This window comes from Dendropsophus ebraccatus, chromosome 10 (genome assembly GCF_027789765.1).
Source record: "Dendropsophus ebraccatus isolate aDenEbr1 chromosome 10, aDenEbr1.pat, whole genome shotgun sequence".
Taxonomy (NCBI): domain Eukaryota; kingdom Metazoa; phylum Chordata; class Amphibia; order Anura; family Hylidae; genus Dendropsophus; species Dendropsophus ebraccatus.
The window spans coordinates 14,941,261-14,968,825 of record NC_091463.1 but is presented as its reverse complement, the minus strand read 5'-3'; the positions used below and the strand labels follow the sequence as shown (position 1 = coordinate 14,968,825).

General features: G+C 42.1%; 1 protein-coding gene across 4 annotated transcripts in view; it reads right to left on the bottom strand.

The window, feature by feature from the left end:
* LOC138802569 (glycosyltransferase family 92 protein F13G3.3-like) overlaps positions 1-25,624 on the bottom strand; it is a 62,227-nt gene extending 36,603 nt beyond the window's left edge. Inside the window, exon 1 of one of the 4 annotated variants that reach the window (XM_069986016.1) lies at positions 25,375-25,624. The gene's annotated coding sequence lies outside the window, so the exon portion shown is untranslated. Of the gene's footprint in view, positions 1-3,069; positions 3,142-3,522; positions 3,677-25,374 lie in introns of those variants that run through there. The other 3 variants (XM_069986020.1, XM_069986017.1, XM_069986018.1) reach the window with 3 other exon arrangements.
* Between the last annotated feature and the right edge of the window lie 1,941 nt (positions 25,625-27,565).

Genomic DNA, 27,565 nt, shown 5'->3' with positions numbered 1-27,565 from the left:
ACATGTAGGATATGTGCTTATCCTGTATTATTACATGTAGTATATGTGCTTATCCTGTATTACATGTAGGATATGTGCTTATCCTGTATTACATGTAGGATATGTGCTTATCCTGTATTATTACATGTAGTATATGTGCTTATCCTGTATTACATGTAGTATATGTGCTGTGCTTATCCTGTATTATTACATGTAGTATATGTGCTTAGCCTTTACCATTACATGTAGTATATGTGCTTATCCTGTATTATGACATGTAGTATATGTGCTTATCCTGTATTATTACATGTAGGATATGTGCTTATCCTGTATTACATGTAGTATATGTGCTTATCCTGTATTATTACATGTAGTATATGTGCTTATCCTGTATTACATGTAGGATATGTGCTTATCCTGTATTATTACATGTAGTATATGTGCTTATCCTGTATTACATGTAGTATATGTGCTTATCCTGTATTATGACATGTAGTATATGTGCTTATCCTGTATTACATGTAGGATATGTGCTTATCCTGTATTATTACATGTAGTATATGTGCTTATCCTGTATTACATGTAGGATATGTGCTTATCCTGTATTACATGTAGGATATGTGCTTATCCTGTATTATTACATGTAGTATATGTGCTTATCCTGTATTACATGTAGTATATGTGCTGTGCTTATCCTGTATTATTACATGTAGTATATGTGCTTAGCCTTTACCATTACATGTAGTATATGTGCTTATCCTGTATTATTACATGTAGTATATGTGCTTATCCTGTATTATTACATGTAGTATATGTGCTTATCCTGTACATGTAGTATATGTGCTTAGCCTTTACCATTATATGTAGTATATGTGCTTAGCCTGTACATGTAGTATATGTGCTTAGCCTTTACCATTACATGTAGTATATGTGCTTAGCCTGTATTATTACATGCAGTATATGTGCTTAGCCTTACCATTACATGTAGTATATGTGCTTAGCCTTTACCATTGAATGTAGTATATGTGCGGTGCTTATCCTGTATTATTACATGTAGTATATGTCCTTAGCCTTTACCATTACATGTAGTATATGTGCTTATCCTGTATTATTACATGTAGTATATGTGCTTATCCTGTATTATTACATGTAGGATATGTGCTTATCCTGTATTACATGTAGTATATGTGCTGTGCTTATCCTGTATTATTACATGTAGTATATGTGCTTAGCCTTTACCATTACATGTAGTATATGTGCTTATCCTGTATTATTACATGTAGTATATGTGCTTATCCTGTATTATTACATGTAGTATATGTGCTTATCCTGTATTATTACATGTAGTATATGTGCTTATCCTGTATTATTACATGTAGTATATGTGCTTATCCTGTACATGTAGTATATGTGCTTAGCCTTTACCATTATATGTAGTATATGTGCTTAGCCTGTACATGTAGTATATGTGCTTAGCCTTTACCATTACATGTAGTATATGTGCTTAGCCTGTATTATTACATGCAGTATATGTGCTTAGCCTTACCATTACATGTAGTATATGTGCTTAGCCTTTACCATTGAATGTAGTATATGTGCGGTGCTTATCCTGTATTATTACATGTAGTATATGTCCTTAGCCTTTACCATTACATGTAGTATATGTGCTTATCCTGTATTATTACATGTAGTATATGTGCTTATCCTGTATTATTACATGTAGGATATGTGCTTATCCTGTATTACATGTAGTATATGTGCTGTGCTTATCCTGTATTATTACATGTAGTATATGTGCTTAGCCTTTACCATTACATGTAGTATATGTGCTTATCCTGTATTATTACATGTAGTATATGTGCTTATCCTGTATTATTACATGTAGTATATGTGCTTATCCTGTATTATTACATGTAGTATATGTGCTTATCCTGTATTATTACATGTAGTATATGTGCTTATCCTGTACATGTAGTATATGTGCTTAGCCTTTACCATTATATGTAGTATATGTGCTTAGCCTGTACATGTAGTATATGTGCTTAGCCTTTACCATTACATGTAGTATATGTGCTTAGCCTGTATTATTACATGCAGTATATGTGCTTAGCCTTACCATTACATGTAGTATATGTGCTTAGCCTTTACCATTGAATGTAGTATATGTGCGGTGCTTATCCTGTATTATTACATGTAGTATATGTCCTTAGCCTTTACCATTACATGTAGTATATGTGCTTATCCTGTATTATTACATGTAGTATATGTGCTTAGCCTTTACCATTACATGTAGTATATGTGCTGTGCTTATCCTGTATTATCACATGTAGTATATGTGCTTAGCCTTTACCATTACATGTAGTATATGTGCTTATCCTGTATTATTACATGTAGTATATGTGCTTATCCTGTATTATTACATGCAGTATATGTGCTTAGCCTTTACCATTACATGTAGTATATGTGCTTAGCCTTTACCATTACATGTAGTACATGTGCTTATCCTGAATTATTAGTAGTATAGTAGTAAGTAGTATAACAGTAGTATAGTAGTACAGTAATAAGTAGTATAACAGTAGTATAGTATTACAGTAATAAGTAGTACAGTAGTACAGTAGTATAGTAGTAAGTGGTATAGTGGCAAGTAGTACAGATGTATAGTAGTAAGTAGTACAGATGTATAGTGGTATAGGTGTAAGTGGTATAGTAGTATAAGTGGTATAGGTGTAAGTGGTATAGTAGTATAAGTGGTATAGTAGTATAAGTGGTATAGGTGTAAGTGGTATAGGTGTAAGTGGTATAGGTGTAAGTGGTATAGGTGTAAGTGGTATAGGTGTAAGTGGTATAGGTGTAAGTGGTATAGGTGTAAGTGGTATAGGTGTAAGTGGTATAGGTGTAAGTGGTATAGGTGTAAGTGGTATAGTAGTATAAGTGGTATAGTAGTATAAGTGGTATAGTAGTATAAGTGGTATAGGTGTAAGTGGTATAGGTGTAAGTGGTATAGGTGTAAGTGGTATAGTAGTATAAGTGGTATGGTAGTATAAGTGGTATGGTAGTATAGTAGTACAGTAGTATAAGTGTAAAGTTTACCTCATTTGCTCACCCATGCACTTTTGCGTGTCAGACGTTCACTCTGATCCCTGACAAACTCCGAAAGAAGTGTTACACAATGTGTCTGATAAAACCAATTCGAGTGTGACTTTCCGTCACTTGTGCAGGGCGGAGAGAAAGCCTGAGGTTTCCGTGCTGTATATCATGATTGATAACATAGAAATACATTTATATCCAGTCACGACAGACACTCACACGCTCTTGGACATCTTGATAAATCGCTAATGATTGAATGGTATAAAATGAATACCGGACATGGGTAAAAGAAAGTCAATAAGTAATTTTAGGTAAAAGGGCTCTAGAATGACATATTTCAGCGTCTTTAGAAAATGCAGCTAACCACAAACTAGACGTTACCCGGATATTGTCACTGAGCAGATCTGTAGGACATTAGAGGTGATGCAGCTTTAGCATTGGGTACACAGTATTTACCTTCCTTTCTACCTTCCTGGGCTCTGTCTTGTTACAGTTCCTTGCCTTGGTTTCTGACCACCTCCGTGCTTTGGCAGTGGTGGACGGGCCGCAGTCATCACCCCCCTCAGGTGTGGGGGTCATTGAACACACCTGCACTGACTCCGCTGCCCCGGCTGCAGCACATTATCTTCACAGACAGCTCCCAGCACAGCAGAGCACATAGCAGAGGAGCTCACATTCCTCCTGCTGTACACTGATAAGAGCGGTGGCAGCGCGCCTGGGCCTGGTACACTCTGATCTCTGTGTATATATACAAAAATAACAGCGGGAATTTAAGACATTTTTTAATGTATTTTGACCTGCACAGTCCACCTCCCCATGTCCTGTAACTAGAGATCAGCGAATTTACAGTATGAACGAAGTGAAGAGCTTCATTCCTATCTGCATTCTGCTCATCAGGATGCGGGCTTTGATATTGTTGTTGTTATTTCTTCCTTCTTCCTCCTTCCTTCTTCCTATCTATCTATCTCCTATCTATCTATCTATCTATCTATCTATCTATCTATCTATCTATCTATCTCCTATCTATCTATCTATTATCTATCTATCTATTATCTATCTCCTATCTATCTCCTATCTATCTATCTATCTATCTATCTATCTATTTATCTATCTATCTATCTCCTATCTATCTATCTATCTATCTATCTATCTATCTATCTATCTATTATCTATCTATCTATTATCTATCTCCTATCTATCTCCTATCTATCTATCTATCTATCTATTTATCTATCTATCTATCTATCTATCTATCTATTTATCTATCTATCTATCTATCTATCTATCTATCTATCTATTTATCTATCTATCTATCTCCTATCTATCTATCTATCTATCTATCTATCTATCTCCTATCTATCTATCTATCTATCTATCTATCTATCTATTTATCTATCTATCTATCTCCTATCTATCTATCTATCTATCTATCTATCTATTTATCTATCTATCTATCTATCTATCTATCTCCTATCTATCTATCTATCTATCTATCTATCTATCTATCTATCTATCTATCTATCTATCTATCTCCTATTATCTATCTCCTATCTATCTATCTATCTATCTATCTATCTATCTATCTATCTATCTATCTATCTCCTATCTATCTCATATCTATCTATCTATCTATCTATCTATGCTGTGGAATCTGTTAGCACTATACAGATAAATATTTTTATTATTATAATTATTATCCAGGGATCTCCTTAGGTCCTGGATACTGTTTATATTCACGTCTTTATATTTGTTTGCATTCGGGACCTTTTTCTATTACACAATTTAATCTCTGTATCAGATTAGTATCTTTCGGATATTCTGTATGACTGTGTTGTGTTTTGCGCTTTAGCACTGTAGGTTGGTGTTATGTTGTCTTTGTCTTTTTGTAGTGGATGACAATTGGTAATATTTGGATATTGTTATAAAACATGGTGAGGCTATGTTCACACAACGTTTTTTTAAACTCCGTTTAAAATAACGTCCGTCATTTTGAGTCTAAAATAACGGACGTCATTTAGCAGCCTTGCCTCCCCTTAGTGCAATGACTGGTGTTTGTACATTATCCTAGTTTGGGATTACTAATTAGATTTTGGATGCGGCTTTATTTTAAAGTCCATTGAGTTTAATAGTAAAAATGGAGAAAGAACGGTGACAAAAGAAAAACTGTGTGTTGAACGTCCGCTGTTTACAAAAGACGTTCTGAAAATAATCCTGTTCATTATTTTGACGTCAGCAGTAAAAACATCCTTTATTCAATGCATTGTGTGCATTGGACGTCCATCTTCCCATTGACTTCAATGTATTGCCATTGCAGTCAGTTAAATCGCGGCAAAAACGGACGTTATTTTAAATATCAAAATCGACCGCCTTTTCTCAATTTATTACATTGTGTGAACATAGCCTTTAGCTGTATTATCAATAGGAGCTGCCTTGGAAGGGGAAACTTAATTTTTTAGGGTACCCCCTGGCATGAATTTGTACCCGTTGTGGTCTTTTTCACAGCTTTGAATCATGTTATGGTGCTGATGTATTTAGTGAAACATAATATTATTTATTCTTGTGTGGTGCACTATATTTGTTTCCTTCCATCCCTTTTTGTGTCTTTATGGCTATGCCTTTATAGACGCTCAGTGGCGCCCTCTTTATATAAGTATCTTCAGGCTTGAGTCCCATAGATTTCTAATTGCGTTGTAATGTTGTAGTATGCTGTCATGATCCCCAACTGTATTGCATTACACTTCTGTATTGTGTATTGTACACTTTAGTTTTTGTATGGGGATTATTTTGCATAGAATTTTTTTTTCTATTACTTTTATATAATTAGAACTGATACTCATATATAACCACCAAGATAGGTAAGTACTTTTGTTGTTGTAATTGGCCTCTGTCCGGTTTGTACTACTATACATACAGTGAGCAACCCGGATACAGTGGTGCCCCTGGGGCCAGAGGATGGTGACAATGTGCTGGGAGCTGTTATAACACAACAATGGAGGTAGTGGGACCTGTGGCCCCGATACACTGTCCCCATTGACCCAGCTGTGGAGCAATAACCATGAAGGTCTCTGTTCCTCAGGGCACACCTTGTGTAGCGTGTCTGCTGGATGGTAATTGTCTGGAGTCTTCGGGTACTATGAAATGGCCAGATACAGGTTTTAACAAAATAAAAATTCTTCATTCAGATATCTCATATTCTTTACAGACTTCAGTAGGAGCAGTTTCTTGTTCCCTGTACAGTAATGGTGTAAGTGAGGAGCTTCCCCTTTCTATCCATAGTGCTAGCAGTTGTGTGAGCGATTTGGCTCTTCTTTAGCTCGGGATAGTCCATGGGTGGCTCCCAGTGTGTGAATTGTATAAGAATGTAATACTCACAAAGGTTGAGCTGCAGCTTCCTATTGAAGGATGCAGGTCTGAACAAAGACACAATGTGACAACCGTGAATTCCTGGTCTCAGCCCTCAGCCCCTGCAGGTACCAGAAAAGGGTCCTTCTGAATCTTGTCCTTTCTGGCTTTGTAGGTATCCTGTCAGGACGGGGCAGGTAGGGACAAGACACGACAGTGAGCCCTGAAACTGAACCCACCTACTGTCCCTACCTACTTGCCTCATACGGCCCTAGGCAGCTGTGGACAACTACGATGACGTTCCCTACACTGGGCACTGTGCACACAGAACGAAACAGACAAACGCAATATCGGATAGTAAACTAGCAAGGGTCGAAACCAGATGGGCAGCGCAGTACAAAAACAAATATCAGTCGGAAAGTCAAAGCAAGAGGTCAGGTAACAAATAAACAAACCAGGGGAGTTAGGATGGGGGAGCTGGGACCAGGGTATTAACCTAATAGCCAGCGCTGAGACTCTGCCTCAGCTTCATTTTATGCTGACCAAGCCGACCAAGCCGTTCTGGTCTGGATCCTCGGCGCTCTGATCTCCAGACAAGCAGATAAACAAGTCAGTCAAAAAGGTCTGCTCAGCTGCGGTAATCAGGTCCTTGCAGAGCTCTGATTAACTCCTGCATTGCCGGATGCTGAGAAGCTATTGGGTGTGTCACATAAAAGCAAAAACCAGGCCCAATTCACCCCAGGTTACTGCACAATCCTGACATATTCCTTCCAGTGTTCAAGAATAGACATGTGGAGTTGGCACCACTTTAGCTAGTTATACAGTAGCAGAAACACTATGAGCTATGACTGGGGCACAGTTCAGATGATACGGCTACACTGGACACTGGCCACGGAGGTGAACAGTAATGTAGAGTAATCCGTATATAAGTGGAAAGGACATAGCACTCGCCAGAGTCTGCTGAAAAGTCCATTTATTGTAGAAAACAAATTCCCATGACGATCAAGGGGAGGGAGGTGGATGTAGAGACGTCTAGGCAAACATCCATTTTCACGTCCACTGGCACTTTTTCGAACCGGTGACATCCCAGCGTGGGGGTGGGTGTCTTAAGTAGTTACAGTGCAATAAAAACAATTAAAAAAAACTAATGACTATTTAAAAAAAAACAGCTGATATCATTGCGCTCATAAAGGCCGCTCTGTCCCGTGCCATTTAACTTGCTAATCCAGATGGATTCTCTCTGTAAGAGACAATTGTGATGATCTCCACCCTCTCTCGGGGAGGATATTCTTAACCCCTTAGATTCCCCATAGTGTGCATCTCCCATATGGGAAATCAGGCGTGGCACTATAAGGGTGGCAGTGGTGAGGGTGCTGCAGGAGACACCCAGCAGTGAAATGGGGAAATAAACTCCAAGGCAGAGTGCAGGTGGGAACACGACAACATCTAAATCAAAGGACCTAGAAGTCATATAGAGCTATCCAACATAGCTGGAAAATAAGGGAACAGGTCAACGAGCGAGGCTTTAGAAGTCTGAATGCATGGACATATTGTGTAGCTGTACCTATAGAGAGACAAGCTGCATTCTACTTGCCGATTTAAATGGCTTGAAAATAAAGTTTTTGTTTGTGATTGATACTTTATTTAAAGTGACTCTGTACCCACAATCTGACCCCCCAAACCACTTGTACCATCAGATAGCTGCTTTTATTCCAAGATCTGTCCTGGGGTCCATTCGGCACATGATGCAGTTATTGTCCTAAAAAACAACTTTTAAACTTGCAGCCCTGTGCCCAACTGGCGTGGCCGAGATTGTGTATGCATTAGGCTGGCACAACCTCTCTGTCCCTTCTCCCCACCATCCTCATCATTAGGAATGCTCCAGGCAGATTGTCTCCCATTCCCCACCTGTGTCAGCCGGCATATGGGCTGGATAGTTACCTGTGCAATGTTCAGACAGGAGAAAATGTTCCAGTGGCATTCCTAATGGTGGGGAGGAGGGACAGAGGAGTGGTGCAAAGTTAGGGAACAGATACTGCCGTTTGGCACGGGGCTGCAAGTTTAAAAGTTGTTTTTTAGGACAATAACTGCATCACCTGCCGAACGGACCCCAGGACAGATCTTGGATTAAAAGCAGCTATCCGAAGGTACAAGTGGTTTGGCGCGGGGGGGGGGGGGGGGGGGAGGGGTCAGATTGTGGGTACAGAGTCGCATTAAACTTAGCCCCACCATAGACTCCAACATATCTCTCTGCACTTGGTAGAGGATGAGTATAGGCTTGGTTGGTGGTGCCTGCCGTGGTTCTTCTTGTGTTTGTTCTCTCTCTCTCTCTCCCTATATATATAGAGAGAATAAGAGATAATATATAAGAGAAGAAGCAGCACTGCTTAATGTAGTATTGGTGGTGCCAGCGGATCTTGATCCAGACCAAAGATCGTAGTGAGTATATATGCAGAGAATCCACAGCACTCCAGCGTAGTGAAAAAGCTCAACAAGCTGTGTTTATTCAGTCAATTCATAGTGCAACACTCCAAACGCAACGTTTCAGTGACTCTCTGTCACCATTTTCAAGCATGAATACATGGTACAAAACTCAGGTATAAATATATATACAAAGCACAACATATGATTAGTGAAATCGTGATTACTAATTGAAAACATTCATCAGGTAGGTCACATGGGTTGCTCCTTGCTGGAGTTTAACCCTTTGAGTAGTGCAGCAGTGCATAAAGTGATATTGTGACATATTCTATAAAAAGACTTGAAATATATATATAAATATATATATGTATATGTAGTTATACTGTATATGTTGTGTTGCTGTGTTTGTTCTTTACATATTGTGCAGCTGTGTTTGCTTTGTTGCTCAACTAGCAGGATGTGCAATTTATTTCCCTTTATCGAAATGCAAAATAAGACACTGGGACCATCTTACTAGGTAAAACCACAGATCAGAATAATAATAATCGATGCAAAGAACATATTGTGAAAAACATAAAGCTTCTCATAAATTTACGGTTATGGTTACAGATATAAAATTCCCATTAAAAAGGTTTATCTCTCTAAGAACAAAGGGTCCAGCAATGATTTTCCATTACTTCGGACCGCTATCTCCACTGACGTAATCTGTCGTCAGAGTGTAGGGAGAGCCCTGGACATTCTATAATGATGACCAATCCTGCCATGAGTGGTGGGTGCAGCCGACAGAAGTATAAAGTGTATGGTAACCTTATGTGTGCATATGTGGTGTCCCACCATGGGTGTAGAAAGTTACTTGGTGGAGGAAATACACAATTAGTTCTTGCCAGATTCTCGTGGAAGCAAGACACACAGAGTAAGTGTCCCTGCTGTAGCCAAGCCAGGGCCTGACTCAGGCCAGAACCCTTGTCCGGAACCAAAGTCAGTTCAGTCTGGTCTGGTCTAGTCTAAGACACGAGTGTGTACAGATGTGGTTAGAGACAAGCAGTTCTTCTACTATTTCCACTATATCTACTATGCAGTGCTAAGCATTTAAAGGAAGAAGAGTCTAGGAACATCCTGACCAATGCTGTGAACCAGTTTAAAAAGTTCCGGGCAGTATCCTGAGGCACAAGAGGAACTAGCCTGGATAGGACAAAGCTACCAAGGAAGGCCTACGTATCCTATCTCACAGTGCAGGTAACTGGGACATCCAGAAACTTAACTTCACCCAGATAACCACGGCTGGGGCTTTTATCACCCTTTTAGGATGGGTCACTTAACACTGTAAGGCACAAGGTAGTCAGACCAAAGTCTGTACAGAGGTACAAGTAACTTCTCACTGTAAAGTATTCTCTACAAGGTCCGGCAGAATACTTTGCTACATTGGGTTAGGACTCCCTCAACAAACACTTCTCCTTTATTCTACTCTCAACTTTACAAGCACCGCTACAACTACCTCTCTTCTCCTCTACTTCTTCAAGCACCACCTCGAGCACAAACGAGCCAAGCACAAAAGATTATGCAAAGATCTATCTATTTTACTGAAGAGTATTGTATTGTATTGCTAAAAGACTGCACAGTAAAAGCTGTTCTATTTTTTTTTTATCACTGTGACTCGGTCATCATTTATACCAGGCCCGGACTGACAATCTGGCAGGCCGGGCAAATGCCCGCTGGGCTGCTCAGATTATCAATCCGAGGGCCGCCGACCAACCCCCCTCCGCTAGCCCTACCGGCCGCCGCCGTCGCACATCGCACAGGTCAAGGAGTTGGTGCGGCCGCTCTGCATCTGCTGCTGCTATCTGCTTACATTTTCCGTCTTCAGCAGCCCGATGCAGACCGGCCCCGGAGTCTCCCAGCTCCAGCCCCGCGGCGCCTGCACCTCTCTCATCTACTGCTCTGTGGCCGGCAGTAACGGATGACGTCACACGTCCGCCGACGTGCAGTAGATGAGAGAGGTGCAGGCGCCGCGGGGCTGGAGCTGGGAGACTCCGGGGCCGGTCTGCATCGGGCTGCTGATGACGGAAAATGTAAGCAGCTAACGGCACCGGACCAAAGAGGACCAGGGAGAATCTGCTGGATCCGAGGTGAGTATACTTTTGTTGTTTTTTTTACAATGTGGGGGCTACAGAGGGCCACATATACTATGTGGGGGGCTGCATGGGGGGGGGGGGGGATAATATGTTGGGGCTATACTATGTGGGGGCTGACTACACAGGGACCGATAATATGTGGGGGGCTTCACGGAGGGGGGGGGGATAATATGTTGGGGGCTATACTATGTGGGGGCTGACTACATGGGGACCTATACTATGTGGGAGCTACACAGGGGGGTGGGGGAATTATATGTTGGGGGCTAAACTATGTGGGAGCTGACTACACAGGGACCTATACTATGTGGGGGGCTACAGGGGGGGTAATATGTTAGGGGCTATACTATGTGGGGGCTAGCTACACAGGGACCTATACTACGGGGGGGGGGTTAATATGTTGGGGCTATACTATGTGGGGGCTGACTACACAGGGACCTATACTATGTGGGGGGCTACACGGGGGGGGTAATATGTTAGGGGCTATACTATGTGGGGGCTGACTACACAGGGACCTATACTATGTGGGGGGCTACACGGGGGGGGATAAAATGTTGGGGGCTATTCTATGTGAGGGCTGGCTACACAGGGACCTATACTATGTGGGGGGGTAATATATTGGGGCTATGCTATGTAAGGGCTGGCTACACAAGGACCTATACTATGTGCGGGGCTACATGGGAAGGGGGTAATATGTTGGGGCTATACTATGTGGGGGCTGGCTACACAGGGACCTATACTACATGGGGGGGTAATATATTGGGGCTATGCTATGTAAGGGCTGGCTACACAAGGACCTATCTTATGTGCGGGCTACATGGGAAGGGGGTAATATGTTGGGGCTATACTATGTGGGGGCTGACTACACAGGGACCTATACTATGTGGGGGCCTAAAGGGGGGGGGGATAATATGTTGGAGGGCTATACTATGTGGGGGCTGACTACACAGGGACCTATACTATGTGGGGCCTACGGGGGGGGTTAATTTCTTGGGGGCTATACTATGTGGGGGCTGGTTACACAGGGACCTATACTATGTGGAGGGCTCCAGGGGGCGGGAATAATAGGTTGCGGTTATACTACGTGGGGGCTTGCTACAAAGGGACCTATACTATGTGGGGGGCTACACCGGGGCGGGAATAATATTTTGGGGCTATGCTATGTGGGGGCTGGCTACACAGGGACCAATACTATGTAGGGGGCTACATGGGGGGGTAATATATTGGGGCTATGCTATGTGGGGGCTGGCTACACAGGGACCTATACTATGTGGGGGGCTACATGGGGAGGGGGTAATATGTTGGGGCTATACTATGTGGGGGCTGGCTACACAGGGACCTATACTATGTGGGGGGCTACATGGGGGGGGGTAATATATTGGGGCTATGCTATGTGGGGGCTGGCTACACAGGGACCTATACTATGTGGGGGGCTACATGGGGGGGTAATATATTGGGGTTATGCTATGTGGGGGCTGGCTACACAGGGACCTATACTATGTAGGGGCTTCAAAGGTAGGATATACTTTGTGGGCTACACAGGGGAAAGGGCTATATTATGTGGGACTGCACAGGGCATCTATATTATGTGTGGGGGGCTATATTTTTTATGGGCTGCATATGGGGACCTGTGCTATATAAGTTCTGCTCAGTGGGACCTATGGTATATGGGGACTGCTGCTCAGGGGAGCCTACTATAGGGGAGCATTGAAGTTGCCTATATAATGACATAACACAGAGGGTCTAATACTATATAGGCACACGGAGCTGCTTGACTACTATCTGGAGGCACATATTGGGCCTGACTGCTTATGTGGGAGCACAGAGGGGGCACTGTTACTGTGTAAAGCAATGGGCAATATAGGGTTATGATGAGGTATAAGGTTAGGATGATGCTGGAGCGTGGAGCCTAAAGTGTTTGTCTCGCAGATTCTGGGGAGAAGAGTCATGGCTGGAGAAATCTTTATGATGGGCTGAGCCAGATGGAAAGAACAGACAACTTTGACTACCAAGAACGTCACTTATGATTCATGTAGGAAGACGCCTCCTGTAAGTCACTGGATGTAACTGCACAATCATGCATAATCACTTTTTGGGTGCATTCACACGTACAGGATCTGCTGCATATTTGATGCTGGATTCCGTCATTGAGTAACAAAGATATCTGCAGCATGAAATCTGCTGCAGATCCTATATGTGTGAACACACTCTTAAAGGGGTTGTCCGGCGAAAAAAAATTATTCACAGAATAACACACATTACAAAGTTATACAACTTTGTAATGTATGTTATGTCTGTGAATGGCCCCCTTCCCCGTGTCCCACCACCCCCACCCGTGTACCCGGAAGTGTGGTGCGCTATACATTACCTGTCGCGTGCCGACCACGGTCTCCGATCGTCAGCAGTGACGTCTTCTTCGGGAGCTTGGCGGATCTTTCCGAGTGCCGGCCGCCCTCTGCAGCGTCATCCGAAGCTCAGCCGCGATTGGCTGAGCATAACTGTGCTCAGCCAATCGCGGCTGAGCAGCTGATGACGTGGACGCGTCATCAGCCGCTCAGCCGCGATTGGCTGAGCACAGTTATGCTCTGCCAATCGCGGCTGAGCTTCGGATGACGCTGCAGAGGGTGGCCGGCACTCGGGAAGATCCGCCAAGCTCCCGAAGAAGACGTCACTGCTGACGATCGGAGACCGTGGACGACACGACATGCGGTGAGTATAATGCACCACACTTCCGGGTCTAGCGTGGGTGGGGGGAAACACGGGGAAGGGGGCCATTCACAGACATAACATACATTACAAAGTTGTATAACTTTGTAATGTGTGTTATTCTGTGAATAATTTTTTTTCGCCGGACAACCCCTTTAAGGCCTGTAGATCCATTGTATAGCTGGATCTTTACCTCTATTTGGTCACTGCTAGAGATGAGTGACCTTACAGTAAGTTTAGGTTCATATTAACCCAAATCCTCTGAAATTCATCTCTAGTCAATGCTGAGGTAGAATATTGCATTTTATATACTGGTGCTATAAAGGGAATATTATTAATAGACAGTACAGCAGTATTATCCAGTCACTGTATGGTGATGACGGCGGTGGTCATGGTATTATTTGTCCTGTGTATACTCATTTTATTGGTAATACTTGTGTTCACATAGTGGACTTTCTTCAGTGACAGCATAGTGGTATTAGTCATGTTGTTGTGATGATGGTAGTGGTCACAGTGTTGAGATATTGTCTGTGACTTGTATACTGTAATAATGGTAGTATCAGTCTCTTTATAAAGGATTGGTCAGTAACAATATGGCGGTAATCTGTATAATGATAATATGCGCTTTCTGTATACTGGTGTTATTTGGGAACTATGACAGCTATTTAGAGATATACAGTATTATCATGCATAGAAAATTGTCTTACCAGTGCTAACATTATACAGGAAATGTGTAATATTATTTTACATATCCTAAAAATTTTCCTAGGACCCTACTTACACCTCTGATTGCTGCTGTAGCCTGTTGTTGCATAATAGATAGATAGATAGATAGATAGATAGATAGATAGATAGATAGATAGATAGGAGATAGATAGGTGGGAGATAGGTGGGAGATAGATAGGAGATAGATAGGAGATAGATAGGAGATAGATAGGAGATAGATAGGAGATAGATAGGAGATAGAGATAGATAGATAGATATAGAGATAGATAGATAGATAGATAGGATATAGATAGATAGATAGATAGATAGATAGATAGATAGATAGATAGGAGATAGATAGATAGATAGATAGGATATAGATAGATAGATAGATAGGAGATAGATAGATAGATAGATAGATAGATAGATACATAGGAGATAGATAGATAGATAGATAGATACATAGGAGATAGATAGATAGATAGATAGATACATAGGAGATAGATAGATAGATAGATAGATAGATACATAGGAGATAGATAGATAGATAGATAGATAGATAGATAGCTAGATAGATAAATAGACTTTGCACCATTCCCGTCAATGGAACTGAGCTGCAATACAACACAACACAACCTAAGGACACAGTGTGATATGGTATGTGGGCTGGAGGGGTGTGAGTGCCAGGGCTGATTTTCAGTCCCAGTCCGGCCCTGATTTATACGCACCAGCACCTACACACACCAACCATACACATATAGTTACATAGTTAATACGGTTGAAAAAAGACACATGTCCATCAAGTTCAACCAAGGAGGGGATGGATACAGGGAAGGGGGAGGGGTGATAGGTTCTATACATATGCATTTATATTATTTTGCTCTAAGAACTTGTCTAGCCCTGTTTTGAAGCCCTCTACTGTTGTTGCTGTGACCAGATCCTGTGGTAGACTGTTCCACAGATTCACAGTTCTCATGGTAAAGAAGACTTGTCGCCTCCGGAGATTGAACCTTTTTTTCTCCAGGCGGAGGCAGTGCCCTCTTGTCCTTTGAGGGGGTTTTACCTGGAACATCTTTTCCCCATATCTCTTGTAGGGGCCATTTATATATTTAAATAAGTTAATCATATCTCCCCTTAAATGTCTCTTCTCCAGACTAAACAAATGTAATTCTTTTAATCTCTCCGCATAACTAAGATGTTCCATTCCCCTTATTAGTTTAGTTGCCCGTCTTTGTACCCTCTCCAGCTCTAGAACGTCCTTTTTATGAATCGGGTTCCAAAACTGGACGGCATACTCCAGATGGGGCCGCACCAAAGCTTTATAAAGCGGTAATATTATATCCCTGTCCCGAGAGTCCAGGCCTGTTTTAATGCATGACAATATCCTGCTGGCCTTAGAAGCCACTGACTGACATTGTGTGCTGTTCTGTAGTCTATTATCTACAAGTACACCCAGATCCTTCTCCATCAGTGACTCTCCCAGAGTAACTCCCCCCAGGACATATGATGCATGCGAGTTATTAGTACCCAGGTGCATAACTTTACATTTATCCACATTGAACCTCATTTGCCAAGTGGACGCCCAAACACTCAGTGTGTCTAAGTCATCCTGTAACATCTGCACATCCTCCATAGACTGTACTGTACTACAAAGCTTGGTGTCATCTGCAAAGATAGAAACATTGCTGTTAATTCCATTCTCAATATCATTAATAAACAAGTTAAACAGAAGAGGGCCCAGTACTGACCCTTGGGTTATTTTTCCCCTTTCTGTGGGTGGTGGTACCGATAGTCCGGGTGGGTCAATTGCCACTCAGGACTACTGTGACAAGAGCCAAGGGACCGACTACAACCCGGCAGCTCACCGACCATTTGGGGATTACAGCCAGCCACAACACAAAGTAGGTACCAACATAACACCTGTGTGGTGGACAAGCACTGGCGTCACAACACTTACACCTCTGACTGAGCTGTCACAGTCATTCATCTCACCTAATAGGTCACCACACTTATAGTATATTGTATGCTTTATCCACTTTTAGATTACTTGATATGTTTACTGTAGGTAAAGGGGTACTTCAGTAAAAAAAAACCCTCTTTCAAATTAACTGATGTTGGAAAGTGCCAATGATTTATAATTTACATCTATTAAAAAATCTAAAGTCTCCCAGTATTTATTAGCTGCTGTATGTCCTGCAGGAAGTGGTGTATTCTCTCCAGTCTGACACAGTGCTCTCTGCTGCCACCTCTGTCCATGTCAGGAACTGTCCAGATCAGTAGCAAATCCCCATAGAAAACCTCTCCTGCTCTGAACAGAGGTGGCAGCAGATAAACATTTTTGCTGGAGTTGCCCTTTAACTATTGGTGGAATCTGGAACCCATTGAAAATATCTATGTATCCTATGGGAAATACTGCTCATTCTCAACCAGCTCCCCAGAATGGTTTGCGTTAGAGAACGTGATGTAACTAGCGGTATGTGTGTATCTACTTACATCATTTCTACAGAACTCATCAGGGGATTGTGACATTTTTCACTATAACGGATGTGAACAAATTTGTCAGAAACTGGGAGAAGACACTTCAGAAAATAAAAAACGAACGAGTGTTTGGTAGAGACAATAAATCAATAGAAAAGAACAATGAGGTGCTAACGCCAATCCAAACTAACAATTCTGAGTTCTACCCCATATTGTCTGATATAGATACATTAGCTATAGTTGCATTGGCTATATACTATGTGTAGCAAACCCCCGGAGCTAATGACTGCACCCTTTCCATGTAACACGATTGAATGCGTTGATGACAGGTGCCACACCTGTCATGTGTCTCAGCATGTTGGCACCACAACAATGTGAAAATACTCACATTATACTCACCTTCTGTTTCTCCTGTTTTGGCTGACAGTCTGGCTAAGGTAGACTCTATTAGCAGAGCAATGATCTATGCAATACTATTGCATTGCATTGATCAATATTAGCAATTAATTCTGAGTGGATATGACAATCTGTTTGGGTTCTGCAATGTTTTCCAAACCAGAACACTTGTCCTTTGACTCCTGATGGCTGTAGACGTTGGATGTCACCCTAAGGCTATGTTCACACTATGTTTAAAAAACAGAAAAGTCCGTTTTTCTCGCAATTTAAATTAATGAAATGACAGAGGTCCAATGCATACAGTGTATTAAATAACGGACGTTAAAATAGTGATTAGGACAATTATTTTCGGACGTCTTTTGTAAACAGTGGATGTTATTTTTTAGTTGTTCACACACACAGTTTCTCGTTTTTCACCGTCCTTTCACCATTTTTACTATTAAATTCAATGGACTTTTTACACACCCAAAGACCAATTGGTCCACCTGAACTAGAATAATATACCAACAGCCGCCATTGCACTATGGGCTATGGCTGGACCCATGTATTCCAGGATTTCCTGAAATAGGGGGGGCATCCAACTTTTCCAGCCACCACAAGTCAAATGCCGAGGGTTTGAGTTTGGAGAACATTGCAGAACCCGAACAGTTCGGCATATCCTCTCAACACTATAAGCAATCTAATGATTGCTTATGAAACGTCCCTTAAAAAAGTTTTTAAAAACATAAAAAATCTTTCCATTATAAAAGTTCAAATCACCTCCTTTCCCCATTTTTTAAATAAAAAAAAAAAAATTGGGGGGTATCGCTGCATGCGGAGGCGTCTGATCTATTAACATGTAATGTTCTTATTCCTGCACTGTAAATGGAAATAAAATTTAAAACGTCAAAATTATGAAAGAAATATTAATTGTGTAGTTATCCCTATATAAATAGGTAGATAATATATATTGCATCAAAATAAACATTTGGGCTATGTTGACAGGCTGTACACAGGCGGGACGGTTGTTGTTTCATGCTACCTACAGCCGGAATTAATGATTGTTATTTCCGGCCGTAAGTAGCATTAAACAACGGCTGTTCATGGCGGGGCGACCATTGTTTGTACAACGTGTGAACATAGCCTTTAAGTGTACCTGTTGTTATAATTTTCAAAATCTAAACCAAAAGTGTGATATAAAGCAAGTTTGCAATTTACATTCATTATTTGTTTAGTTATCATGGAGAACACGGCACTTACTGTTTTCTGAGTCTTTTTTTTTTTTTTTTTTTCTCAAAAACAGGAAACAGGAAGTCCTATGTGTCCCGGGCCATCTGAGCGCTCACAGAGAGAAGGCAGTCATGTGATTGATGGACACATTAAGCCGTGACTCTCTGTACTGGCCGGAATTCCTGTGTTTAGGCCATGTTCACACAATGTAAGTACCGTACTAATTACAGCCATTGTTGCAACGGCCGTGATTGGTACTGAACTTACGTTGTGCTGCAGGCCGAGGGAATCCCGGTTGGAGTGTATACACATGGTACACTTTCTACATCCCTAGCGGCGCTGTAGAAAACGGACATGTCATTTTTCTGCGGCCGCTATTCATTGAACACAGCGAACGCAAAAAACCCTGTCAGTGCACACTATGGAGCAATCGGCTCCGGCCGCACACTCCATAGTGTGCATTGGGGAGTTCTGATGCGGGCGCACATGGATGCGCCCGCATCAGAACTCAGCGGTGCAAAAGCAGCACTGCAGTACCGGCCGGGATGATCTTTTATGAGACCGGCCGGGTCACGGAACAACCGGTCTCATACTAAGTGTGCACATAGTCTTAGTCTGTTTTTTACTGTCTGTTTGTTTCAGGAGCCTGGACCTGGATTTCTGGTAAGTTCAGCTTTGTTTTACAGCATGATAACAACAACAACAAATAATCAATGTATATTGCAAACTTACTTTATATCACTTCTACTGTTGATTAAGACTTTGAAAGTTATAACGACAGTGACACTTTAATTTACTTCACATTATAAACACTTCAAGGTTAAAAACATTATAATCTATAAAAAAAGAGTGAAAGGCAAGTCCATGTAAATATTAAAACTGCCAGGCCATTGTATGAATCACTAGGTAATCACACAGATCATTCCCGTCGATATGTGCGGGGTCGTGCCCGTAGTTTATAAGTTTATAAGTTCACAGAAAACTTATGGTGTGTTTACACAGAGAGATTTATCTGACAGATCTTTTGAATCCAAAGCCAGGAACAGACTATAAACAGGGAATAGGTCATAAAGGAAAGATTGGGATCTATCCTCTTTTCAATTCCATTCCTGGCTTTGGTTTCAAAAATCTGTCACATAAATCTCTCTGTGTAAACGCACCATTAGTTTAAGGCTGCAAACACACAGAGCGGATCCGCAGCAGATTTCTCGCTGCGAATTAGTAGCGAAATCCACTGCGGATCCCTGCCCTGTAATGCCTATGGGAATGAACATCCCGCTGTGAATATGTTAGGAGACCGCCCCATTAACCCTCGCCGGTCAGAGCATACAATACCTGCTCCACGATCCAGCTTGCCTCTGGGGTTCCTGGGTGGATGTCTCTCTCAGCCAATCAGTGTGCTGCAGCAGGGATGTCCATCCCGCTGCGAGTATGGCTTCCCATAGACATTACAGGGCAGGGAACCGCAGCGGATTTCGCTACGAATTCAGGCTGGGTTCACACTACATATATTGTCAGTATTGTGGTCCTCATATTGCAACCAAAACCAGGAGTGGATTGAAAACACAGAAAGGACCTGTTCACACAATGTTGAAATTGAGTGGATGTCCACCATTTAATGGCAAATATTTGCTGTTATTTTAGAACAACGGCTGTTATATTGAAATAATGGCAGTTATTTACTGTTATATGGCGGCCATCCACTCAATTTCAACATTGTGTGAACAGATCCTTTCTGTGTTTTTAATCCACTCCTGGTTTTGGTTGCAATATGAGGACCACAATACTGACTGAAATATTCGTAGTGTGAACCCAGCCTCACAGTGAGAAATCCGCTGCAGATCTGCCCTGTGTGTTTGCAGCCTAAGTGTGGTGTCCCACTGCAGGTGTTGCTCTTGGTTACACCCTTTGCAAAAGTCTGTACTTTAAAGTGTAAGTGGTAATGTAGCAGTACCAAAGTTTTACCACTAGATGTCATTGCTACAAGTAGTTGCGTCCAGATATCGCACAGCTATAGGAACTAAAGGGTTATTTGTACCACATGGATCTATACGCCAATGAGAGTTCTTTCTTCTTCTAACTTTTCTCCTTACATCTTACACACGCACTCCTCACCCACTCACAGCACAGTTTACACATGCTGTAGAAAGGAAGTCACATGGGTAGAGGAAGTGTAGGGTCTTCTTGCCTTGGATTCTGTAGAGGAAGGACGCAAGATAGGACGCTCCCTACAGCAGTCAAGTTTGGCCCTGGCTCCTGCCAGGTCCTCAGTCCATAGTGTGTAATGTAGATATTAAGCAGAGAACATATATATGCAAGACCTAGACCCAGTTTTCCCTCAAGCAACCCTATTACACACTATGCAGTGTTAAGTCACTACTAGAGAGGACAAGTCAGGGTTCATCCCAAACCACACCGTGGACATCGTAACACAGTGCTGGACAGTATCCACAAGAAGTGAAGGAACTTATTCGGATAGAGCAAATTTGCTAGAAGCCTAAACACTCTCTCGCAGTGTGGGTGTAATCAGAGAACTCTGACCACTCTGCTCATCCCAGGTAACAAGGTCTGGGGCTTGTGTCACCCCCTAGGACGGGTCACCTGACACTGGTGGGCAATAGGTGGTGCAAAGACCAAGGAGTCAAAACATGGGCACAAGTATTTTCTCTACTTTCAAGTATTCTACTTACTCTACCTCTAAAGTTCTGGCAGAATACAGTACTACTTGGTTTGGGACTCCTCCTCACATCCTCCTCTCTACTCTTCTGAACCTCTTCTATATCTCAGTACACAACCCAGCCAGCACGGCTGTGTCACCTTTTCACTCTCAGTACAGATATGGACTGTATAAAGTATAAAGCAACGTATCAAGGCGACAGTGTATTATATGTTCTCTGTATCAAGTATCTTCACAGTAAACAAGAGTATATTTATTTTAACGGGACTGTGTTGTTCTTCACCAAGCACCGACACAGTAACCACACTTTCCTTGGGTTATCTCCCATTTCTGTGAGTGGCAGTGCCAATAGTTCGGGTGGGTCACTACTCCACTCCGGACCACAATTGCCCAAAGGACCCCCCAAACAGCCTGGCAGGTCACTGACCATAGGGGAAAAGGTATAGCCAGCCCACTCAAAATAAAAGCAGGTGTGCCAGCATGCCTGTGTGCCCAACCGGCACTTGCGTCACAAGCACATAACACCTGGCTAAACTGTGCCTCGACAAACCACCACCGGAGTGATGTCACACTTCACCACCTGGCAAGTGACCGGTCGCGCCTCCCAGCGGGGCAACACCACAGGCTATGTTCACACACAGTATTTCTGCTCAGTATTTTGCAACCAAAACCAGAAGTGGACTGAAAACACAGAAAGGCTATGTTCAAACACTGCTGAAATGGAGTGGATGGCCGGCATTTAATGGCAAATAATGAGCGTTATTTTAAAACAATGACCGTTGTTTCAAAATAATGGTCGTTATTTGCCATGAAATGACGGCGATCCCTTCAATTTTAACAGTGTGTGAACATAGCCTTTCTGCTTTTTGTGTTTTCAGTCCACTCCTGGTTTTGGTTGCAAAATACTGAGCAAATATACTGTGTGTATAGATATTTTGATGCAGTTCATGCTATCTAGCTATTTATTTAGGGGTACCTACACGACTAATATTTCTTATACAGTATATTGTGGTCTCTATGTTTACTCCCTGAGGGTGGGTTCTCTTAGGTATCCTCAGCCCTTTCTTTGTATGTCTGTTAGTTGCACCATATATTTTACTACTGCTTACTGTTCAAACGCCAAAATTGCAGATTTTTGGTTTCTTCATATATCAGAAAAAAATAATAAAAATTAAAAAAAGAATCAAAAAGTATAATCTAAACCAAAATGGTACTGTTAAAAATATGGATCAAGGCGCAAAAATAAGTCCTAATACAGCCCTATAGATGGGGAAATAAAAAGAATTAGAGGAGTTTGAACAGAATTTTTTTTAGCATAGTAATTAAAAAAGCAAAAACATTTTATAAATAAAAGCTGTATAAATTGGCTATGGCTGTAATCGCACCGACCCACAGAATACAGATAACCTGTCACTGTTACTGTAACTTGCATGGTCTAAGTTGCATTTTTTTTTTTTAAATTTGACCCCATAAAAATTTTTGTTTCAAGTTTCGCTGAACATTTTGTAATAAAATGAAAGTCATAAGAAAGTACGATTAGTCTCACAAAAAACAAGCCCTGGTATAGCCCTATATATAAAAACAGTGTTATGGGTGGTAAAAGGCAAAAAGAAAAAAAAAGGAAAAAACTCAAAAGTGAAAGTAAACCCAAACACGAAGGGGATAAAGACACGATATATGCTTATTGCTGAGAATCCGTTTATTGATGCCGTGGTCTGGCTAGGAAGGTTCATAGATAGCGTATTGATTGTCCGAAGGGGACACAATACACATACAGATGGAGCAATACTAATAGGACAATGAATGTGAAGAGATATATATGTGTGTGCAATAGGGTTATGGAGGGAAGAGTTATCAAACATGGTGTAAAGTGAAACTGCTCAGTTGCCCCTAGCAACCAATCAGATTCCATCTTTCATTTTCCAAAGAGTCTGTGAGGAATGAAAGGTGGAATCTGATTGGTTGCTAGGGGCAACTGAGCCTGTTTTACTTTACACCATGTTTGATAAATCTCCCCTTCATAACCCTATTACAGATACTGTCCACCTTCTTTTGGAAAACCCTGTGTGAAGATAGATAGATAGATAGATATATGAAAAAGAGTGTGCGGGCAACTTAAATAATATCATCATAATCTATTGGATAGAGCAGCAATGAGAAAGATTAGATTTAGTAAAAGATCAGATTAGAACACAACCTACAACCAGAAATAAAAAGTCACGTTTGTGATGACGTACAGCAATAAAGCAGGAGAATTATACTGAACCATCAAATAGTTCTGCTATTACATCAATGCAGTTACAAGAGGGGGTAAAATTACCATCAAGCAGGGCCCCCCCACACTACAACAAAAGCTCATCTAGTTTTTCCAGTTCTCCTTTAGGCTACGTACATACAACATTAACGGACGTTGTTTAGCATTACCTATGGTCAGAATTACAGAACATGGGTGTTTATACAGCCTGGGTTCACACACTGTTTCAGTCAGTATTGTGGTCCTCATATTGCAACCAAAACCAGGAGTGGATTAAAAACACAGAAAGGCTCTGTACAAACACTGCTAAATATTAAGTGGATGGCCGTCATTTAATGGCAAATATTTGCTGTTATTTTAAAAGTATGGCTGTTGTATTAAAATAATGGCGGTTCTTTATCGTTATATGACGGCCATCCGCTCAATTTCAACATTGTGTGAACAGAGCCTTTCTGTGTTGTCGACTGTGTTGTCGAGGTTGCAAAATACTGAACAAATACTGACTGAAATATACTGTGTGTGAACGCAGCCTTACACTGTCGATAAAAGCTCATACAACAAGCTGACAAAAGCCCCACTGTCATATTTATTCATGTGCCTCGTGTCCTTAGTCGGGTGGGTTTTTCATAGGATAAAACTAAAACCCGACCTTCTAGACCTTTCAGAAGAGGCTGATATTTAAAAAGCAAATCCCATAAAAAAATAATGGATTGTTCGATAAATATGTTGGCTATGGCGGCAACAACGCACCACCACGGGCGAATTGGGTTTCTGTCATTTTTGTGTCGCAACCTATTAGCAAATAGGGTGGAACAGTAGACCGGCAGGGAAAATAGCCAAAAACAACATTAGGAAATCAGCCTCATAGTATCATGTTTCACTGGTTGTACCTATAATATGAAAAGTTCTATTCATTGTAATACGGCTGATATTCTGCAAAACTCGAAACAATGTGGTGGACATAGTTCCGGCTGTGTTAAACCCAGACACATAGAGGACATGAAAAATTACTGTGTGTGTGTATATATATATATATATATATATATATATATATTGTATATAAAATTGTTGCACCACAAATAAGGGTAGAATAATATATTGCTCTAAGGCTTATGGGGTGATTTGTCGCACTGGTTTAGTGAGGGTGCAGCAGGTGTATGTGCCCCCTGACAGGTGTGGAGTGAAGTGTACGCTGGGGATCAGTGCCGCAGTGTGAATATTTCCTTTACTTTCTATTTCATTGTCACATCTTGCATCTAAATTGTTCTCTAAATTGCATTCCTGTTACCTATTCATGCACGTCCGATGAATAGACACGGCCATGCACATTTTACTCCATGATATCCGGTAACGTTTTTCTAACCGGTCGTACATGATCCGTGTCACTGGACAAAGGGCGCACAATATTTCTCAAAGTATCCAGGGGACGTTCTAAGAATATTTTTTCCTGGAACATCATCTGTAAGTGAAAGATCTTCCCCCCCCCCCCCTTAATTTTGCAACTTTTGTTAAAATTGCCCACAGGTACGGGAACCTTTTACACACATGGATTTATCTGACAGATTATTAAAGCCAAAGCCAGGATAAGGCTATGTTCACACGCTGTAGAAATAACGATCCTGTATATTCATTCCGGGCGTAGGTAGCGTTAACTGCAGAACGGCCATTGTTTATGCAGCGTGTGAACACAGCCTTCTCCTTTCGAGTTCATTTCTATATAACTCTCAGCAATTTACAACCATTGAAGCTCTGTGACCGCCATTATTGATGTTTCCATTTCAACGCAGTTCAAACAGGGCAACAGCTACAGAAAAACACCACTGTCTACACTTATCGACTGGATTTTCTAATTTCAAAGGTGCGGCCACAAAATAGCTTACACAGCATTGCAACCCCAGAAAAAACGCTCAGTGTGTACAGTGACCGCAGCACTGTAGCTATCAGGGGTCGGGGAACACCTTATAGTATTGTGTATAGATTAGTTCACTTACCGATCAGTTGCTCCAATATGTACGTCTTCCCCTCCCACAATCCAGCAGCAGCAGCAGCAGCAGCAGCCAAGCTGTGGTTCTTTACTGAGAGCTGTTATCAGCTTCTCCCCTGTCGGCTCAGATGCTGCTCTCTCACTTCCTTCTACTCTTTAGCTCTTACATCCGCTGTAGGAATCAGTTATTATCCACCAGAGTTAAAAGTATACAGAGAGCGCAATGCCAACCAGACTGCCTGGATCCCCATAAAACGAAACCAATTGCTGCTACTTGATTTTATTAGCAAAATCTATTTCTTGTGCCCAAGACGAACAATTACATCTTTAACATCAAGTAACCCAACCTGTTTTTCTTTTTCTTTTTTTTGGCTTCTTCAGGGGCTCATACACACCCTGCACCAATTAAAACAATGATATATTCAGCAGAAAAGTTGTCTGCTAGACAAACATGCACAGCCAATACAATATTAATATGTGCAATAATCAATTAACACAGAGATCTTTAAAGGTCCCCGTACGCCTTATACTCTTGCCGGCCAAAACCGCTGCCAATCCAAGGTGTATGGGGCTGTAGGGGGTGGCTCAGGACTCCCAGCAGATCATCAGTGAGCTTGGCCATTAGTGATAGTTGGAGTAGTCATTAGCATGAGTCAGCTTGGTCAACAAAGAAACCCCTAGTTGCCAGTCTACGAAGTAAGGCCTGAAGGCAAGGAAGTACCCACCAAGAACTTGAACATTTTGCATCCGTGCACCTTTCAGGTTGAAGAACTCGTGACAGGTTTTTGCTTCTTCTTGGGCTCTAAAGCACCCGGATCTGGCACAGCAGGTGCAGAGTTGTGATCTGGGATGAGGGTGCTATGGGTAGACATGGCTCACAAGGTGAGGGGCATAGTGTCACCTGGACTGTATCATCTGGTGCACAGTAGAAATGCAGGCGGCTCCGCTAGGCACGAAGTGGGGGCTGAAGTCTACATGTCTGGGTAGCAGGGTGACCCCTGTGGAATGACAGCAGTGGGCTCCAGTTTCATCTGTGTTCCAGAGATTGTAATGTAAAGCTGTTCTATTTATTCTACTGGGATTCAATCTTCCTTACATCAATACCAGCACCTATACACCCCCACTACACACCTTGGGTCATTTTCCCCTTTCTGTGGGTAGCGGTACCGATAGTCCAGGTGGATCATTTGCCACTCAGGACTACAGTGACAACAGCCCAACGGACCCATCACAGCCCGGCAGGTCACCGACCATTGGGGAACCGTACAGCCAGCCACAATAAAAATGCAGGTATCACCATCACACCTGTGTGCTAAACTAGCACTGGAGTCACAACATTTCCATCACTGACCAAGCTGTACACGTACAACGATCAACCAGCACAGAAGTGGCATCACTAGCAACATCCCAGCACGTCACTGGTCAAGTAGTAAAGAACCACAGAATTGGCGACACGAACATGATTCAAACCTTGTTGCTGCCTATTTTTGCAGAATTGTGTTAGGTGTGTTTTTATACATTTTTGGTGCATTCTAAAGAACTGTGTGATCTCTCCCACCAAAGTGGATTACAACTGTATGACCACTCAAAACCGTTCAGCCCAAAAATAAGTTCCCCAAAGATAACTATCCTGACTACCTATCTAAAAGTGGGGGAGCCATCTTTATTGCAAAGGGACTGTATTTTACAATTTCTTACTATGCCACAACAGATGCAGTAAGATGGCGAGTGGAGAACACCAGGTAGTTCTTGCGGCAGCTCGGGCACTCCCGGAGATTACACAAATATTGTCTCGCTGGACTTAAGAAAGTCCTAATGTCACTGAAGATGACCTGGCGACACTGCCATCCTTTCCAAGAGGAAGGCAGAGGAGGATAAGGGTGGATGCCCCTCTCTCCCGCGGTCACGTGTTCCAGGAAACTGGGCCCAGCACGAGTCCGAGACCAGATCCAGCGACAGCGACAATGAGGATGACATTGTTCTGGCACCTGGAGCTCAACCACCGGCAAGAACTCCACAAGTGTTTGGGACCATCCGTCCCTTAGAACTGCAGTCTCTCCCCCAGTGGCTTATCCGGGATGAGCCAAAAGTCCTAGAGAGTCTGCAGGAGCTGCTCCCGGTGATCCCTGCTAAGGGGGCCCAGGTGCGTATTGCACCCCAGACAAAGCCCGCGCTTCAGGATATTTCCACCCTGGCAC